This window comes from Pseudophryne corroboree, chromosome 1, assembly GCF_028390025.1.
Source record: "Pseudophryne corroboree isolate aPseCor3 chromosome 1, aPseCor3.hap2, whole genome shotgun sequence".
NCBI lineage: Eukaryota > Metazoa > Chordata > Amphibia > Anura > Myobatrachidae > Pseudophryne > Pseudophryne corroboree.
This window is the reverse complement of record NC_086444.1, coordinates 795,766,978-795,787,236: the sequence shown is the minus strand read 5'-3', so window position 1 is coordinate 795,787,236 and position 20,259 is coordinate 795,766,978. Positions and strand designations below refer to the sequence as shown.

The 20,259-nt window shown below is 44.3% G+C and overlaps 2 pseudogenes; one reads left to right on the top strand and one right to left on the bottom strand.

The window, feature by feature from the left end:
* Nucleotides 1-425: 425 nt before the first annotated feature.
* Nucleotides 426-544, bottom strand: LOC134950011 (5S ribosomal RNA; annotated as a pseudogene).
* Nucleotides 545-14,581: 14,037 nt separating this feature from the next.
* LOC134947408 (5S ribosomal RNA) lies at nucleotides 14,582-14,700 on the top strand (annotated as a pseudogene).
* The last annotated feature ends 5,559 nt before the right edge of the window (nucleotides 14,701-20,259 follow it).

The following is a 20,259-nucleotide window of genomic DNA, read 5'->3' as shown; positions in this document are numbered from 1 at the left end:
GGGTTGGTGGTGCTCCCGGAAAATAGTTCAGAAAACTAAATGGAAAATGTGGTCTTAAGAAAAGAGCAAAAGACGAAGAGCTGCTATATGTCTTTTCCAGGGCACACTTAGAAAAATATGTGATGGATTGTAAAAATATGGGTGAGTTAATACGTAACCTTTATTAAGATATACTTACTAAAAGGGAGGAAGCGAATAAACAAAATTTATTACAAATTTGAGGCGAAAAATATTTTTAGAAGGGCGAAAATATGTTTACTCCCTTTATGTATCAAAAAATTAAATTTGTTTCTGAATTGAACAAATACTAGTGGTAGTAAATAGGCTCCATGGGGTTAAGTTATCCCATACCTGAATATCCAAGTCAAACAAAAAACCCGGCAGTGCACATAGAACTGGAGCGGCTCATAAATATGAGAATAAAATACCTACGGTACCTAGTATTCCCTGGTAGTCTCCCAACCGGGTACTGACCAGGCCCTACAGTGTATGGCTTCCAAGATCAGACGAGGTTGGGCATACTCAGTGCGGTTTGACCGTAGGTGGGTGAGTCTCAAATTTTGTGCAATCAATTCCAGTGTGTGGTTATTTCAGGCAAATGTAATAACTCAGACGCTCTGATGATAATTACTCCCCCTAAAAATACAAGGGGAGATGAGGGTGGTGCTATGCAGTGGAAAAATACACCTTATTCTATTGGGTGTTATTTGTCCCCTTATGGGGATCTATCAGTAATGATCCCTAGGGGATGGTGTCTCCACTGAGTATTCCTAAATATCACATCACAGCTGTATATTAAAATAACATGAAAAAGATATATATAGCACGTTTCTCAAAGGATAACATATGATGTTTGTTGCACTTAATATCAGAATAGAAATGGATAAAGCGAATAACCCCTTATAATAGGCACTTATGGTATTTGCAGCTACATGCTGATAATCCCTCTATATATAGAAAAAAAGGGTGTTATCCCCACTGTGTCCCTGAATTTGTTAGGGTACAGTGGAAGAACACTTGTATTGTGCCCATATGTGAACCCCCCTGGTGGAGAATAAGAAAGTCAATTGCAGTATAATGATAGCTGGGTACCTCACTGGGTGTAAATTTCAAACCTTTGTCAAAGTCAGAAAAATATCCCTATACACGCTGCCATATTTGCACCTCATGCTGGTCCGTGCTGCGCATGCGTGCGCTTTCCCGTGATAGCGCATACCCGCTGATGCGTGCACCCGCTCGCATTGGTATGCGTATTTACGGTAAAGAGTATGTAGTCGTAGCATGCGACCCAATCGTTACATATTTCCACCATTAATGTAGTTTGTAGATCATGGTCCCTTTGATAGATTCTGAAAGTTTGGTTAATATAGAATGTCCCTGACTGGAGGAATCCCTCTTTGTATTGTGCGAAGGGTCTAACAGGAATCATACAGCAGTGTTTGGTACCCATCGGAAGAGTATTTAATTAGCAATATTCCGGTGTTAGTTTGGAGCGTATTAATCGCTCGTGCGAATAGTTATGGACATAAGAAGTTTATGTCCATTACTATTATTTACGCATACTCAGGTATGCGGCGGGAAACCTAGTTTCCCACCCACCTGAGCTGTTTGAAATCGTCACAGCCCACCTGTATGAATCACCCTATGACCTTTTGTTATAGTGCGAAGCCGAATTCCTGTGTCCAATGGACGATCAGATTGTAGGGACCATTAGATTGCATTGTGTGTGGGGCATAAATAGGCAGGCCGACCACATCCAGCTCTCACTCTTCAACGGTTCTCATTGCTGAAAATCGGGTGCTGGATGTCCAGGCGCATGCGATCGTTTCCCCTTGTGCGTAAGTTTCACTCCGTAATCATATTGTCTTACTGTGAGCCAATCTCTCTCTCTCTCTTTCCGTCTCTCTCTCTCTCTCTCTCTCTCTCTCCTTTCTCTTTCTCTCGTATCTCCCATTGACTAGTATTGTATTGTATTAGATCAGCATAGTATTGTATTGTATTTCTTGTATAGTTATTTGGTTAGGAAGTCTCTGTTATATTGTAGTGTATCATTTGTACTGTGATTCTTTTTGCAAGTATAATAGTCATAATACAGATAATAGGCTTTGGACCCTAAACCAGTATCTGTGTATTTCCTATAGTTTTAAGTGTTCACTTGAGCGTCGGTGACGCTCAAACAGCTTTGTAGTTAGTCAGGTTACACAAAGTTGCACTTACACCCTGTATTCACATTAAGGTATTCTGTGTATAAAAGGTTTAGCCATAAAGGTATAGCGTTGTGAGCGTCTGCGCCGCTGGTGATCTCCTCGTGGTCTCGAGCGTCCGCTACGCCATAGCGAATCATTACTCTAGTCATCACCAATAACGTGCTGTCCTGTGATCACTGGGCCGTGAGCGAACGTGACGCTTGAGCGTCTCGCATACGGCTAAGCGATCGTTACGCAACAAGCGTACCCTTACGGTACTTCTTAAGTAAACAGCGTACTGTGTTCTTAGACTTCATTAAGGGTTGTTTATACGACAAAGGAATTTAACATTGTCAATTGGGGACTCGTCCTGTCCTTCTCATATCTGCACTAGGTAGATCAGCAGACATTATCCCCCAGCAAAGGGTGGGAGGTTGTCTCACAGTGCTGACGGGATAAGCGTCTGCTTCACTTAGATAAAGAGTGCTGAAGGAATCCAGGAACCGGAAGTAAGAACAAAACGCTTGTGTCTTTTAAAACTATTTCTTTTCTGTCTTGCGTATACACGCACGCATACATATATATCTGCATTTCTTTTTCAAAATTTCGTATATCACTATTCCTGTTTGCCAATTTTTATAGTTGAAAGAAAAGTGCTAAAAGAGACTTGCTGTCATTTCATAATTTAAGAATAAAGGTAATAGTTAAAAGTGTAAGACAAACACACAGGTTTGCCTGGGAGATAAGGCAAAGCCAGTAGGGTACGCGGTAGATGATCAGGGATCGTTTACATTGATAAAAGTATATTGTGTTACGGTGGATCTTTGTTTTGCGTACACGTGTCTCTAACAAAGACTAGCGTACGCAATCCAAAGGCCGACGCACGCAGCGTTTATTACGCAACGTAGCGTCCGGTTACGCCCACGTAGCTCAAGTTGTGATGAGGCGATAAGTAGCGCAAAGCGGTAGATAACGCGACGCGGTAAATAACGCAAGTCTATTTTTGGAAAATTTGAAATTTAGTTTAACAGATCCTGCTCCTAATTGGTAACACAGCTGGGCTAAAGAAAATTTCTGCGCAGAAATAGATATAGAAACGAAAGTGTACATGTGTTGAGTGAGTGTGTTTTTATTACATAAGTTTATATAACTTAGAGGTTGAACCAATAGAAATCAGGTAGGACATACGTGTAAGTGACATATACGGTGGCTAAGGAGGCATCCTTGGTTAAATAAAATAAGAGCATTAGAGTATAGCGGACCACAAAATAACAAGACCAGGAGGTCACAAGGACAAGGCCAGGAGGTCACAAGGTACAAGAAGGTCCGCTATAAAGGTACAAGAAGCACAACCCCGGGGGTTGGTGCTAAAACCCATATAGGCCATTGGAAGCTCTGGCTGAAGGAATTCGCAGCCGCAATTTTCGATTCCACTGATCTCTCAGTACATAACAGGTAGTGCTTATGTACTGAACGATTGTACCGCACGTAATTGTGTGCAGTAGTTAGTAATCTGACCTAATACCATTAGAGTAAAGTGGTCACAAACGCTATCTGTACATTCTGACGTGATTTGTGTAATTTTTTTATTTTTAAAGGGAAGTTCGCTGGTCACTCAGGAACTATCTAACAACCCCACCTTTATTGGAAAGAGTAAGTGTCCTGCGGGTAACCCTCATATGTTCCAGTAAACAGAAGGTTTTTCTGGTAGGGCCCTGTATCGAGTACGCCAGCACCATATCGGTGTGATCAGGTCGTATTGGTCGAGGTGGGCGAGTGAGTGGGGTACTCGGTAAACCGCCACCGCCGGCCTATTTTGAATAATTTGGTTTGCTGTAAGGGTTCGCTGAAGCCCGTGATATAAAGATCAAAGGAGTAGTAAGCAACACCTGCAGATTATGGGGGCCAATTGTTCAGGTAGGGGGCGATCAACCTCGGTTCGGGTTGATTCAGTGGTCCGACCAATTGGGTCGGCCAGGTACATCATGTGTGAAAAATACGGAAGTCACACAGAGGTTTTATGTGATGAATGGGAGAGAATGACTGTACAAGACAGGGAGAAATTCCCAAGAATAGGTAGCTTCAGTCCAGAAGTGTTACAAAATTTAAGGAGGAGGATATGTCTCATAAAATCAACAAAGAGACGAATTCAGCATCATGATTATTTACAGTTGTGGCAACAGGAAGGTGAGATACAGAGAGGTTTGGCTCTGGCGGCGGGATCTGGGGCAGTCAGGAAACTGATCGCCACAGCCCCGCCACCACCATACATAGCAGGAGAGAAGTTGATTACGGAGAGAAACGCACTGGGTTGTAAAACACAAACACTTAGTAACCCTGTAAATGTTAATGATGTTAACCAAGTAACTCATGCAAGTATTAACCCGTGCAAGTTGTACCCTGTTTTGAACTTTCCTCAGGAGTGTGATCAAGAAGACGATCCGGCAACAATTTCAGCTCTCTCTCTCGCAGCCACCATAGCAGAGACCACAGTAGGCACAGCAACACCCACAAGATTAGCAAAGGCCCCTAGCGGAGGGATAGGTGAGGTCGTGTCAACGGGTAAGTACGGCACCATGTATTATACTGAAACAATTTCACCACAAGTTGTAGAATCTACACAGAATGAGGTTGTTAGAGTAAACCCTGTTAGAGTAATAGCAGTTCCCAATGGGAAAACAGATGTATCAGGAGCCACTCCCATAAGGAACATTGCCATGTACACTCCATTTTCCCGAATGGAATTAAGAACAATAGTGTCCGAATTTCCTGACCCCAGGAAAGACTTAGTTGCTAGCCAAAAATACATCAGGGATCTAGGTAACACTGTAGAACCCAACAACAAGGATTGGCAGATACTGCTAAGAGCTTGTTTACCTTCAAATGTCGACTCAGTTCAATTCTTAGCTGATTGTGGACTAGATAAAGATGTACCTCTTACAGATGTGTACAACCAAGATAATGTGAAAAGAATAAACTTGCAGCTAAAAGAGTATTTCCCAGCAGTAGCAAAATGGAATAAGATATTCTCCATTAAACAGAAGGAGTCAGAGACAGCTGCAGAGTATTTTCACAGAGCATTATTAGAAATGGCAAAATACACAGGTATAGAGGACATTAAAACAGACACAAACCATCGGGAAGTAGCAGTATCGGTACTGATGGATGGTTTAAAAGAGTCATTGAAGACTAGGGTACAGACCACGCAACCTTGTTGGCGAGGTCTGTCTGTGGCTACTTTGAGAGAGGCTGCTATTGATCACGACAGGAACATCACTAGACACAGGGAGTCGCAAAGTGATAAATTGATGTCAGTAAGTATACAGGCGCTGACCACAAGGCAGCCTGCGTATGTACCACCGAATCCTGTGGGTAAGTCAAGTGTAATAACATGTTTTTCTTGTAACAAACAGGGACACTATGCACGAGACTGTAGAACAAAGAGTGTACAAAGATCTTTTCAACCCCCTAGACAACGACACGACACACGACATTGGGAGCAGGGTCCACAGAGGCGGAGTTTTGAGCCACATACAGGGGAAACAAAAAGATACCCCCCGAACAGAGATTGGCATGCCTCTGGTAGTTCCCAGCTAACTCCCTCACAAGTAGTCGCTGCCAGCGGGATTCAGGGAGGTCAGCATACCCAATAGGGGTGTGGCCATACCTGTAATCTGCAGCCAGTTAAATTGATTGCCAGTCTTGGAAGTGAACCAGAGATTGCAATCAATGTAGCTGGTAAAACTTTAAACTTTCTTGTAGACACAGGGGCGGCCAAGTCAGTGATAAATTCGACAGTGGGCATGAGAACCACTGGTAGGACAGTTCCAGCCATGGGAGTAACAGGAGTAGTCCAGCACTACCCTGTTAGCAAACCAGCCGAGATTACAATAGGGCCTTTGCATACCAAGCATTCGTTTTTGCTAGCTGCATCGGCACCAACCAATCTCCTGGGAAGAGACTTACTATGTAAAATGGGTTGCGTCATTTATTGTACTCCTGAAGGTGTATTCTTGGACATTCCTGAGAATCACGCTCAGGAAGTACGAGACATGTTAGACTCTCCATCAAAATTAATGTCACATCCCATTATGACAAATAGGAATCCATCCCAAATAGAAGAGATGACATCTCAGATACCAGAGTCACTTTGGACAAAAGATGGACAGGACACTGGATTAATGGCAAACGTAGCTCCAGTAGTTGTACAAGTAAAAGATGGTAGGATAGCTCCAAAAATCCCACAGTATCCTCTGAAGCCAGAGGTGGAGTTAGGAGTTTTCCCAGTAATAGAGCGCTTGCTACAACAGGGCATTCTAGTAAGAACGTCCAGCACAGCAAATAGTCCCATCTTCCCTGTTAAAAAGAGTGGGGGGAGGGGTTACAGGCTAGTGCAGGATCTAAGGGGGATTAACAAAATAGTTGAGAGTCAGTTCCCCGTAGTGCCTAATCCAGCTGTCATCCTAATGCAAATTCCTCCCACTGCCAAATTTTTCACTGTTATTGACCTCTGCTCCGCATTCTTTTCGGTACCTCTGCACCCTGACAGCCAATATTTGTTTGCATTCACATACAGAGGAGTCCAATACACGTGGACTCGGTTACCCCAAGGTTTCATAGATAGTCCAAGTATATTTTCTCAGGCTTTGCATGATTGTTTACAGTCTTTCCAACCAGACAGTGGATCAGTATTGATACAGTATGTGGACGATTTATTACTGTGTTCAGATTCACTGGAAGCATCTCTGAAGGATACGAAACAGCTCCTGTTTCATCTTTCAGACACCGGACACAAGGTGTCCAAAGACAAGTTGCAATTATGCCAAGCTAAGGTAAAATATTTGGGACACTGTCTAACACAAGGACTGAGACACCTGACCGCTGATAGAATCCAAGCAATTAGAGACATGACACTGCCACAAACCCAGCAACAGATCAGGACGTTTTTAGGAATGTGTGGGTATTGCCGTAATTGGATCCCAGGGTTTTCCATATTGGCGCTACCTTTGCAGGAAATGGTCTCCTCAAACAAACCTGATAGGATCTCGCATACAGACGAATCCGAAACAGCATTTGAGAGACTCAAACAGTGCCTAACGCAGGCGCCAGCACTAGGTATGCCAGACTATGGGAAACACTTTGAACTATACGGAACAGAAAGTGCTGGTTGCGCAGCAGGTGTACTAACCCAAAAACACGGTGATGCCAGCAGGCCAGTTGCATACTACAGCGCTCAGCTAGACACGGTAGCACGATCCCTCCCCACATGCTTGCGTAGCGTTGCGGCGATAGCATTGCTAGTGACAAAAAGCGAAGATGTCGTGCTAGGCCACAACCTCACAATCCATACACCACATGCGGTATCTGCCCTATTAAATTCTGCCCAAACCAGACACGTCTCATCAGCGAGGTTTACAAGATGGGAATTGGCACTAATGGCCCCAGTAAACATCACCATAAGGAGATGCAGCGCATTAAATCCTGCAACATTTCTCCCAGGTGTGCCTGGTCAGACACAAAGGGTGGAAGGTGAGAGTGATGGGGAAGGAGGATTTAATACAAAGGAAGATACACATGATTGTATGGAATATTTGACCCAAAATTTTACCGCAAGGCCTGACATCAGTGACAATCCACTGGAAGATGCAGAACTCACGTTCTACACGGACGGTAGTTGTCATAGACAGTCAGACTCGGGAGATTTGTGTACTGGATACGCAGTCGTAGATGACCAAGACACCATAGAAGCGGAACCGCTAGGTCCACCTCACTCAGCCCAGGTTGCTGAACTGGTCGCCCTAACCAGAGCATGTGAATTGGCTAAGGGTAAGTCAGCCAATATCTACACCGATTCTAGATACGCCTTCGGGGTAGTACATGATTTCGGAGCCCTATGGCGCCTCAGAAATTTCATGACGGCAGCTGGTACACCGATAGCGCATGCAGCTTATATAAAAAGGCTTCTAACAGCGATACAGGAACCCGACAGAGTGGCTGTTATCAAATGTAAAGCACATACATATAGTCAAGACCCGGTATCCCTTGGTAACAGCCGAGCAGACGAAGCCGCAAAGCTTGCAGCTGCTACCCCCATACAGACAGACACCACACAATTGATGGTATTTAATACCATCAACACACAGAAGTTGTGTGAGATGCAGAATTTGTGTTCCACACAGGAAAAGGCAGTCTGGAAGGCAAAGGGATATGGCCAGGAGTCCTCAGGGCTCTGGACGGATGGACATGGTAAACCAGTGGCCCCCAGGACATACCTTCCATGTCTGGCTGAAGCAGCTCACGGGCTGACTCATCTAGGCAAGGAGGGGATGTGCAAATTGGTAAGAGCATACTGGTGCGCCCCAGGATTCTCCTCTCATGCGGGTAAAAGAGCAATGTCATGCCTTACCTGTCTGAGAAAGAATATTGGAAAAGCAATACCTACAGAACCATCCCATATCCCACCTGCCGGCGGCCCTTTCCAGGTAATACAAATTGACTTCATTCAATTACCCCCATGTCGAAATTTGAAATATGTACTTGTTTGTATAGATGTTTTCTCGAATTGGGTCGAAGCATTTCCAGCAGCTACAAATACCGCTATGTTTACAGCTAAGAAAATTGTGCAGGAATTTGTATGTAGATATGGTATCCCTAGAATCATTGAAAGTGATAGGGGTACCCATTTTACCGGTGATGTCTTTCAAGGAATGTGTAAATTAATGGGTATTGATAGCAAGCTGCACACTCCGTACCGTCCACAGGCGAGTGCGAAGGTCGAAAGAGTGAACAGCACTATTAAAAATAAATTGAGTAAAGTAATGGCAGAGACAGGATTGACGTGGCCAGAAGCTTTACCCATTGTTTTGTATAGCATCAGAACCACTCCCAGGTCCCCTCTTAACCTGTCCCCTTTTGAAATTCTGTTTGGTCGACAACCGCATGTCATGATTAACCCTCAGGATGATTTGAAATGTAACAATGAAGTGACTGTAAAATACTTGATTAACATGAGTAAGCAGTTGAGGAATCAAAATGATAATCTGAAGTTGGTGATTCCTGATTTACCAGATAGTAATTGTCATGACATTGAACCTGGGGATTATGTAATGATACGAAATTTTCTACGCTCAGGTTGTCTTATTGATAGATGGGAAGGACCATACCAGGTCTTATTGACTAGCACCACAGCATTGAAGGTTGCTGAGAGAGAGACTTGGGTCCATTCATCCCACTGCAAAAAGGTTGCTGATCCAGAGAAGTCCCGTGATAAGGAACAGACGGTAGAGGTTGTATCACTGGAGTGTCTGTTCCAGGAGGACTGAGGCGGCACCTGAGCCTTGAAGACCGAAAGCAGTTGTTGACCCCCTTCTCCCTTTTATTGTTTTCTCCACTTCCCATCCCCTCTCCCTTAAAAAATTTCTTTTTCCCCCTTCTCATTCTTCTCTATTTCCTCCTCAAAGATGGACTTGCCCCAAGAGACTGTGATCCGGATTTTGATGTTAACCATGATGTTGACCAGAGCAGTCTGTTCCGGCGAGAGTACCATAGAGGTCGAGAGAGGTTCTGGAATGGGTTCCGATTATGATGATGGAGGCGCAGTTTTCCAAGATCAACCAAACCAACAAGCAAAGGCGAGTATCAGAAAACGATCCGATAGAAGAAATTGTGATGGATTGTTAGCTGAAGAAAACTGTATCTGTAGGCTCTGTGACAATCTGATTGAGGATGGGTGCATAAAGAAATGCCAATCCAGTTTTAATATCCATATGGACCGGCATCCATTGAGTGACTATCACTCCTTAGTGGGTAACGTATTAAACCAAACAGATTGTTGGGTATGCTCTCAAGTACCTCAGGGTCATAGCAAATCAGGGCTAGTACCATTTCCTTTAACGTTAGGGGAGGTACTTGAGTTAAATGGTGGGAGACCGGTGGACCGGAGGTTTAACATCTCCAGCCCTCCTAGTTTGAAGCTCCACCAATACCATGTGGATAGGTCCCTCTTATGTTTTAATATCTCCAATCCCCGTAAGCCGGGAAATTGGGAAGTGTCATGGAGCAACCTTACCATGACCTTTTCACACAGAGCAGATAGAATGCCTACAGATACAGAGCTTGTACGCCACATAGCCAGTAGAGGAAAATCTTTCCGGTATCGATATACCTTAGGAAATAGGATTACTAGAGTTGGAGAAGTATCACCAGGATACTGTGCACATATCGTACAAACCGATACGTGCATTAAGCAGATGGAAGAATTAGGGTCAGGAGAGTTCACCTGGAAGGTGTGTAATATGGTAATGTCCTTCTCTGTCCCATATGTTCTCCCCGATGATGCATATTTCATATGCGGGAGAAAGGCGTACAAGTGGCTTGCCCCAAACTCTGAAGGATTGTGTTATATTGGAAAAGTATTGCCTGAAGTGATGACTGTAACACATGACAAAATGAAAGACATACACCGTGGTGCCCAAGCTCCTTATACTCACACTCATTACGAGCACCGAGTTAAAAGACAACTGTCAGAAAGGTTAGAGCATCCGGCCTCTGATCTTATCCATGAATCCACCGGGATTCAGGTTCTGGTAGCGTTAGATTTCACTTGCACCGCTCGAGGAGTGATGAATTATAGATACATTTCCGCACTCGCCAATTTGTTAGATAATATCACTGAAATGTATGATGACACGTTCAGATACACTGGAAGAGAACTTCAAGCTTATAAAACAGAACTAGTTCAGCATAGGATGGTTCTTAATTATCTTACAGCAGTAACAGGCGGATATTGTGTTACATTGGCAACACAGTACGGCATAAAGTGTTGCACGTATATCACAAATAGCACCGAGGATCCGGTAGAGGTCATAGACCAAAAGATGGACGATATTCTCCAATTGAAGTGGGAATTTCGTCAAAAACACAATCTCACCCTTGCTGCTGTAGGTAATGAGCTGACTGGTTGGGTGTCATGGTTGAACCCGCGAAATTGGTTCTCCGGTTTAGGAGACTGGGCTCAAGGAGTCATAATGGATGTTGGAAAGTTCCTCCTATGTATCTTAGGTGTTGTTATATCTATTGGATTGATATTTAGATGCGGGCAGGCTTTAATGAGGTGCAAACAAAGTACAAAAGTGATGAGCTTGAGGAGTGAGGAAACTGTAATTAACCTGGATTTGATTTATGACCCAATGATAGAAACCAGGATGTGATGAAAAATGCGATTATACGGTCCGTTTCTTTCACCTGTTTTTCTGCTTTTCTCCAAGATACAAAGACCCCCTTGGACGAGGAAGTGACGAGACGCTATACAGACAACAGACAAGCACCAAAGATGAAGTTTTGACCACTTGAGAAATGGACATTTGATGAACTTTGCCATGGATCCCCAGTTTCCCTAGTATTTTTAAACTCACGCTAGCCCAACATTTTTTGTAAATCTGATGGCACTGACAAAGCTATTTGCTCATGCCCAAGGAGCAATACAGCGCAAAGAAGACGACTCTCAACAGATACCGAACAAAACTTCAACGACAGATGTACATTTACCTGACATAGAATATCATTGCATTCCCCATAAGTGTTCTTTATCTTCATCTCTACAACCCTCAGGTAATAACACACATAGTAAAGGGAATACAGGCACAGATATCAGCAATCACATATTCCCCCATTCATGTATCATCAACTAAAATGTGCTCCCCATTTTGTTCAAAATCCGAAAAGAGCTCGGTAAAGTTTGACAGCCCATCCACAGACCCGTACCACGGGATAAGAAGGAATTCAAATGTATACTTCGCAATACCTCGAAGCTTGATTTACAACACGTACGGCACGATGATACATGACCCTCCAAACATGGACTCATACACACATGCTTCTGCTATCACACTAGGTCATACCCTCTTCACACCTACTCCTCTCTCCTCCCTCACCCAACCATGGAAATGAATTAACCCCTGACATATATTTTTCTCCTTTTGAAATGTTTTAGAAGGTGGCAGTTATTATTGACTGCCAAAGGGTGGACTGTCAAAGTCAGAAAAATATCCCTATACACGCTGCCATATTTGCACCTCATGCTGGTCCGTGCTGCGCATGCGTGCGCTTTCCCGTGATAGCGCATACCCGCTGATGCGTGCACCCGCTCGCATTGGTATGCGTATTTACGGTAAAGAGTATGTAGTCGTAGCATGCGACCCAATCGTTACATATTTCCACAATTAATGTAGTTTGTAGATCATGGTCCCTTTGATAGATTCTGAAAGTTTGGTTAATATAGAATGTCCCTGACTGGAGGAATCCCTCTTTGTATTGTGCGAAGGGTCTAACAGGAATCATACAGCAGTGTTTGGTACCCATCGGAAGAGTATTTAATTAGCAATATTCCGGTGTTGGTTTGGAGCGTATTAATCGCTCGTGCGAATAGTTATGGACATAAGAAGTTTATGTCCATTACTATTATTTACGCATACTCAGGTATGCGGCGGGAAACCTAGTTTCCCACCCACCTGAGCTGTTTGAAATCGTCACAGCCCACCTGTATGAATCACCCTATGACCTTTTGTTATAGTGCGAAGCCGAATTCCTGTGTCCAATGGACGATCAGATTGTAGGGACCATTAGATTGCATTGTGTGTGGGGCATAAATAGGCAGGCCGACCACATCCAGCTCTCACTCTTCAACGGTTCTCATTGCTGAAAATCGGGTGCTGGATGTCCAGGCGCATGCGATCGTTTCCCCTTGTGCGTAAGTTTCACTCCGTAATCATATTGTCTTACTGTGAGCCAATCTCTCTCTCTCTCTCTTTCCGTCTCTCTCTCTCTCTCTCTCTCCTTTCTCTTTCTCTCGTATCTCCCATTGACTAGTATTGTATTGTATTAGATCAGCATAGTATTGTATTGTATTTCTTGTATAGTTATTTGGTTAGGAAGTCTCTGTTATATTGTAGTGTATCATTTGTACTGTGATTCTTTTTGCAAGTATAATAGTCATAATACAGATAATAGGCTTTGGACCCTAAACCAGTATCTGTGTATTTCCCATAGTTTTAAGTGTTCACTTGAGCGTCGGTGACGCTCAAACAGCTTTGTAGTTAGTCAGGTTACACAAAGTTGCACTTACACCCTGTATTCACATTAAGGTATTCTGTGTATAAAAGGTTTAGCCATAAAGGTATAGCGTTGTGAGCGTCTGCGCCGCTGGTGATCTCCTCGTGGTCTCGAGCGTCCGCTACGCCATAGCGAATCATTACTCTAGTCATCACCAATAACGTGCTGTCCTGTGATCACTGGGCCGTGAGCGAACGTGACGCTTGAGCGTCTCGCATACGGCTAAGCGATCGTTACGCAACAAGCGTACCCTTACAGTACTTCTTAAGTAAACAGCGTACTGTGTTCTTAGACTTCATTAAGGGTTGTTTATACGACAAAGGAATTTAACATTGTCACCTTATTGCCCGAATGTCTGTAATCATTGGTGGGCAGTGTGAGATCTGAGGCGTCCAGTAGGTATGGATAGTGATTTCCAGCCTGGGAGGATCCGAGTTGTGGAGCCGATGTTCACGGTCCGTGCAACCGGAAGTTCGGGTGCCGTGACCGGAAGTGAACGTACGTTTCGCTCTGGGAGCTTGATCACCTGATCGCCTGTTCCCAGAGCGAAACGTACGTTCACTTCCGGTCACGACACCCGAACTTCCGGTTGCACGGACCGCGAACATCGGCTCCACAACTCGGATCCTCCCAGGCTGGAAATCACTATCCATACCTACTGGACACCTCAGATATCACACTGCCCACCAATGATTACAGACATTCGGGCAATAAGGTTTGAAATTTACACCCAGTGAGGTACCCAGCTATCATTATACTGCAATTGACTTTCTTATTCTCCACCAGGGGGGTTCACATATGGGCACAATACAAGTGTTCTTCCACTGTACCCTAACAAATTCAGGGACACAGTGGGGATAACACCCTTTTTTTCTATATATAGAGGGATTATCAGCATGTAGCTGCAAATACCATAAGTGCCTATTATAAGGGGTTATTCGCTTTATCCATTTCTATTCTGATATTAAGTGCAACAAACATCATATGTTATCCTTTGAGAAACGTGCTATATATATCTTTTTCATGTTATTTTAATATACAGCTGTGATGTGATATTTAGGAATACTCAGTGGAGACACCATCCCCTAGGGATCATTACTGATAGATCCCCATAAGGGGACAAATAACACCCAATAGAATAAGGTGTATTTTTCCACTGCATAGCACCACCCTCATCTCCCCTTGTATTTTTAGGGGGAGTAATTATCATCAGAGCGTCTGCGTTATTACATTTGCCTGAAATAACCACACACTGGAATTGATTGCACAAAATTTGAGACTCACCCACCTACGGTCAAACCGCACTGAGTATGCCCAACCTCGTCTGATCTTGGAAGCCATACACTGTAGGGCCTGGTCAGTACCCGGTTGGGAGACCACCAGGGAATACTAGGTACCGTAGGTATTTTATTCTCATATTTATGAGCCGCTCCAGTTCTATGTGCACTGCCGGGTTTTTTGTTTGACTTGGATATTCAGGTATGGGATAACTTAACCCCATGGAGCCTATTTACTCCCACTAGTATTTGTTCAATTCAGAAACAAATTTAATTTTTTGATACATAAAGGGAGTAAACATATTTTCGCCCTTCTAAAAATATTTTTCGCCTCAAATTTGTAATAAATTTTGTTTATTCGCTTCCTCCCTTTTAGTAAGTATATCTTAATAAAGGTTACGTATTAACTCACCCATATTTTTACAATCCATCACATATTTTTCTAAGTGTGCCCTGGAAAAGACATATAGCAGCTCTTCGTCTTTTGCTCTTTTCTTAAGACCACATTTTCCACTAATGTGGACCCCAGCATCCTCTAGGACGTAAGAGAAAATAGGATTTTGGTTACCTACCAGTAAATCCTTTTCCTGTAGTCCGTAGAGGATGCTGGGCGCCCGCACAGCACTTCGTTTTCCGGCAAATATTATTTTTTAGTTGAGTACTGCATTGTTACTTGGTAAGTAATGTTTCAGCAGTTGCTGAATGTTCAAGCTACGTTGGCTTGGCGTGCCTTGTATGTGTGAGCTGGTACGAATCTCACCACTATCTGTGTATAATCCTTCTCTCGAAGATGTCCGTCTCCTCAGGCACAGTTTCTAGACTGAGTCTGGTAGGAGGGGCATAGAGGGAGGAGCCAGCCCACACTCTCAAATTCTTAAAGTGCCAATGGCTCTTGGTGGAACCGTCTATACCATATGGTACTAATGTTGACCCCAGCATCCTCTACGGACTACGAGAAAAGGATTTACCGGTAGGTAACCAAAATCCTATTTTTGAAATATAACATGTTTTTGGGCTATTTCATACCTTCTCTATCCATGTCGGCATAGAGTTGGTTATAAACCTTGTGGTGAGCACAGCGAGCCACCGAGCCCGAAGCGTGGCGAGCGAAGCGAGCCCCACGAGGGTATGCCGTGCTACAATTGGGGGTCCCAGATGGCAAAACTATCCACACAAACCACAAAAAAGCAAAAAACATGGTGTCTACCTTTTTTATGTCGACCATTTTCATGTCGACCTTTTGACCATGTCGACCTTTTGTACTGTCGACCTTTTTCATGTCAACATTTTGACCCTGTCGACCTTTTGACCTTGTCTACCTAAGGTCTGTCTAACATATGGGGTAAATTTACTAAGATGGGAGATTTTTAGAACTGGTGATGTTGCCCATGGCAACCAATCAGATTCTACTTACCATTTATCTAGCTGCTTCTAGCAGATAATAGATATAATCTGATTGGTTGCTATGGGCAACATCACCAGTTCTAAAAATCTCCCACCTTAGTAAATTTACCCCCATGGTGTCTATCTATTGATTATCTAACTAGACACTATCTATCTATCTATCATACCACACCCGCACATAGGCCCTCATTCCGAGTTGTTCGCTCGCAAGCTGCTTTTAGCAGCTTTGCACACGCTAAGCCGCCGCCTACTGGGAGTGAATCTTAGCTTATCAAAATTGCGAACGAAAGATTAGCAAAATTGCGAATAGACACTTCTTAGTCGTTTCTGAGTAGCTCCACACTTACTCGGCATCTGCGATCAGTTCAGTCAGTTTCGTTCCTGGTTTGACGTCACAAACACACCCAGCGTTCGCCCAGACACTCCTCCGTTTCTCCAGCCACTCCTGCGTTTTTCCCAGAAACGTTAGTGTTTTTTCGCACACACCCATAAAACGGCCAGTTTCTGCCCAGAAACACCCACTTCCTGTCAATCACACTACGATCACCAGAACGAAGAAAAAACCTTGTAATGCCGTGAGTAAAATACCTAACTACATAGCAAATTTACTTGGCGCAGTGGCAGTGCGAACATTGCGCATGCGCAATTAGCGGAAAATCGCTGCGATGCAAAGAAAATTACAGAGCGAACAACTCGGAATGACCACCATCAGCACTGTGTCGACACGTTTCGACGCTATGCAGCGTCTTTTTCAAGATTCACAGTGCAACACACTATAAACATAAATATGATCTATAATTAAAAGATTGTGATATAACAATATTTCAAAATTAATAATATTTCAAAATTATAATGCCTAACTGACAGTACTTTTTCTCTTGTCAGTTAGGCATTATAATGGAGAAGAATATTTTGAATCTCCATTATGAGTATTTTAAGTGGACCTATAAATTTTGAAATATTATTAATGGTGCCTTCGAAAAAGAGGTGGATGTATGAACCTCCTATCTGGGACTATATCAACACCTTCATCCTACGTGTTACACAGCGGTGAAAGACCCATCTTTGTTGCAGGATTACACTATGTTGCATTTCTATTTTTATTTTTCAGATTGATTGGACGACATCTGTCCACTGGGACAAACTTGGACTTCTGGGACATTGAGCGCAAAAGTGAGAGTACCTTTTCTTTCTTGCAAGTTTTAATAGATTGGTGGTCTATTCAGTACTTTTTATTTGCAGCTCTTTTTGTGCAGCGCCAAGAAAGGGATTATTTTCTATTGATATATATATATATATATATATTTATTTATTTCTCATATGTCCTAGAGGATGCTGGGGATGCTTCAAGAACCATGGGGTATAGACGGGATCCGCAGGAGACATGGGCACACTATAAGACTTTGAATGTGTGTGAACTGGCTCCTCTCTTTATGCCCCTCCTCCAGACTCCAGTTAGATTCTGTGCCCAGCGAGACTGGAGGCACACTGAGGAGCTCTCCTGAGTTTCTCAGATAAAGACTTTAATTAGGTTTTTTATTTTCAGGGAGACCTGCTGGCTACAGGCTCCCTGCAGTGTGGGAGTGAGGGGAGAGAAGCAGACCGACTTCTTTAGAGTTCAAGGGCTCTGCTTCTCGGCTACTGGACACCATTAGCTCCAGAGGGTTCGATCACTTGGTGCGCCTAACTGCTTGTTCCCGGAGCCGCGCCATCACCCCCCTCACAAAGCCAGAAGATAGAAGCCGGGTGAGTATGTGAAGATCAGAAGACTTCAGTGATGGCAGAAGACGGCTTGAGGTACCGCGCAGCGGGCGCGCTGCTCACCATGCTCCCACACAGATTACGGCACTGCAGGTTGCAGGGCGCCGGGGGGGGGGGGGGGGGGCACCCTGGACAGCATGGGGGGCCACAAATAACACTGGCAAAGCAATATAACAGTGCCCGGGCACTTGTTAAGGGACCCCCGCCAGTATAAAGAATTTAGAGCGGGACCTAAGTGCGCCATGTTGGGGGGCGGGGCTTAGCCACATAGCTCTCACCAGCACCATTTTTCTCTTCACAGAAGGCTGCATAGATGCTGGCCCTGATCCTCCACACTGCTGTGCAAGTAACAGGGTGCAAAACGGGGGAGGGGGGGGGGGCAGTATTATTGCTGACTTCAGAACCGGGATAGGCGCTGGGTGTGAGCTGGCTGAACTTTCTCTGTGTCTCTCTTACAGGCTCTGCTGTGGGTCTATCCCCTATAGCCCAGTGTGTTTGTGGCTGTCGGTACGTGTGTGTGTCGACATATCTGAGGCTGAATGCTCTTCCCAGGAGGAGGTTGGCGTGTTGACTGTCAGTTCTGTGAGAGTGACAGTGTCGTTACCGCCGATAGATGATTGGGTCAATATGCTGAGTGTTTTAAAAACGAATGTGACTAAGTTGGCTAAGAGGTTTGATAAATCTGAGTCTAAGAACCAGTCATGGAAATCCATGGAGGATGTTTTGTCACAGGTCCAGACCCCTTTGGGGTCACAGAAACGTGCATTTGACCAAATAGCAGATACGGATACCGACACAGACTCTGATTCCAGTGTCGACTATAGTGATGCCAGATTACATCCAAAACTGGCTAAGAGTATTCAGTACATGATTGTGGTGATAAAAGACGTATTACATATCGCTGAGGACCCTGCTGTTCCTGATACCAGGGTCTGTATGTTTAAAGGCAAGAAACCTACGGTGACGTTTCCTCCCTCTCATAAACTGAATGCACTTTTTGAAAAAGCTTGGGAAAATCCCGACAAAAAGGTACATGTTCCCAAAAGAATTCCAATGGCATACCCGTTTCCCTCTGGGGACAGGGACAGCTGGGAGTCAATCCCCACGGTAGACAAAGCTTTGTCGCGTTTATCCAAAAAGGTAGCGCTTCTGTCCCCTGACACGGCAGCCCTGAAGGATCCGGCGGATCGTAAGCAGGAAAATACCCTGAAGTCCATTTATGTCACTACAGGGTCGCTACTCAGACCCGCTGTTGCTGCTGAGTAGCGCTATTGAAAAGTGGGCGGATAACTTGTCATTGGAGGTAGATTCCCTAGACAGGAATAGTGTGCTTTTGACCTTGGGGCATATCAAGGACGCTGCAGCGTATTTAAAAGAAGCAGTAAGGGATATTGGCCTTTTGGGATCAAGGGCCAATGCCATGGCAGTCTCTGCTAGGAGAGCATTGTGGATTCATCAATGGAATGCTGATGCTGATTCTAAGAAGGCGATGGAATCTTTACCATTTAACGGTAAGGTCTTGTTTGGTGACGGCCTCACTGACCTGGTCTCTACGGCTACAGCGGGTAAGTCGTCTTTTTTACCTTATGTTACTGCACAGCAGAAGAAATCACCTCGCTATCAGATGCAGACCTTTCAGCCCAACAAATTCAAAAAAGGAAGTGGGTCCTCCTTCCTTGCTGAGAGGGGGAGAGGAAGGGGACACAGGTCACATGCTGTGGCAAGTTCCCAGAAGTCCTCTCCGGCTGTTACCAAATCCACCGCATGACGCTGGGGCTCCATTGCGGGAGTCCGCACCAGTGGGGGCATGTCTCAAACTCTTCAGTCAGGTCTGGGTGCACTCGGACCTGGATCTTTGGATAGTAGACATAGTAACCCAGGGGTGCAAGTTAGAGTTTCAAGACGTGCCCCCTCACCGATTTTTCAAATCGGCCTTACCAGCTTCTCTTCCGGAAAGGGAGATAGTAAGCGCTGCGATACTAAAGTTGTGTCAAAATCAAGTAATTGTCACGGTACCCCCGTCTCAACAGGGGGAAGGGTTTTATTCTAGACTGTTCGTGGTTCCGAAGACATATGGCTCAGTCAGACCGATTCTAAACTTAAAATCCCTCAATTTCTTTCTGAAAAAATTCAAATTCAAGATGGAGTCCCTACGAGCAGTGATCTCCAGTCTGGAGGAGGGGGATTTTATGGTGTCGGTCGACATAAAAGATGCCTACTTACATGTCCCCATATATCCTCCGCATCAGGCTTACCTGAGATTCGCTGTGCAGGATTGTCATTACCAATTTCAGACGTTGCCGTTTGATCTGTCCACGGCTCAGAGGATTTTCCCCAAAGTAATGGTGGAAATGATGTTTCTCCTGCGCAAGCAGGGAATCACAATTACCCCGTACTTGGACGATCTCCTCAAAAAGGCGAGGTCCAAGGAGCAATTGTTGAAGAATGTTTCCCTTTCACTGACGATCCTGCAACAACACGATTGGCTCCTAAATTTGCCAAAATCACAGTTGAATCCAACG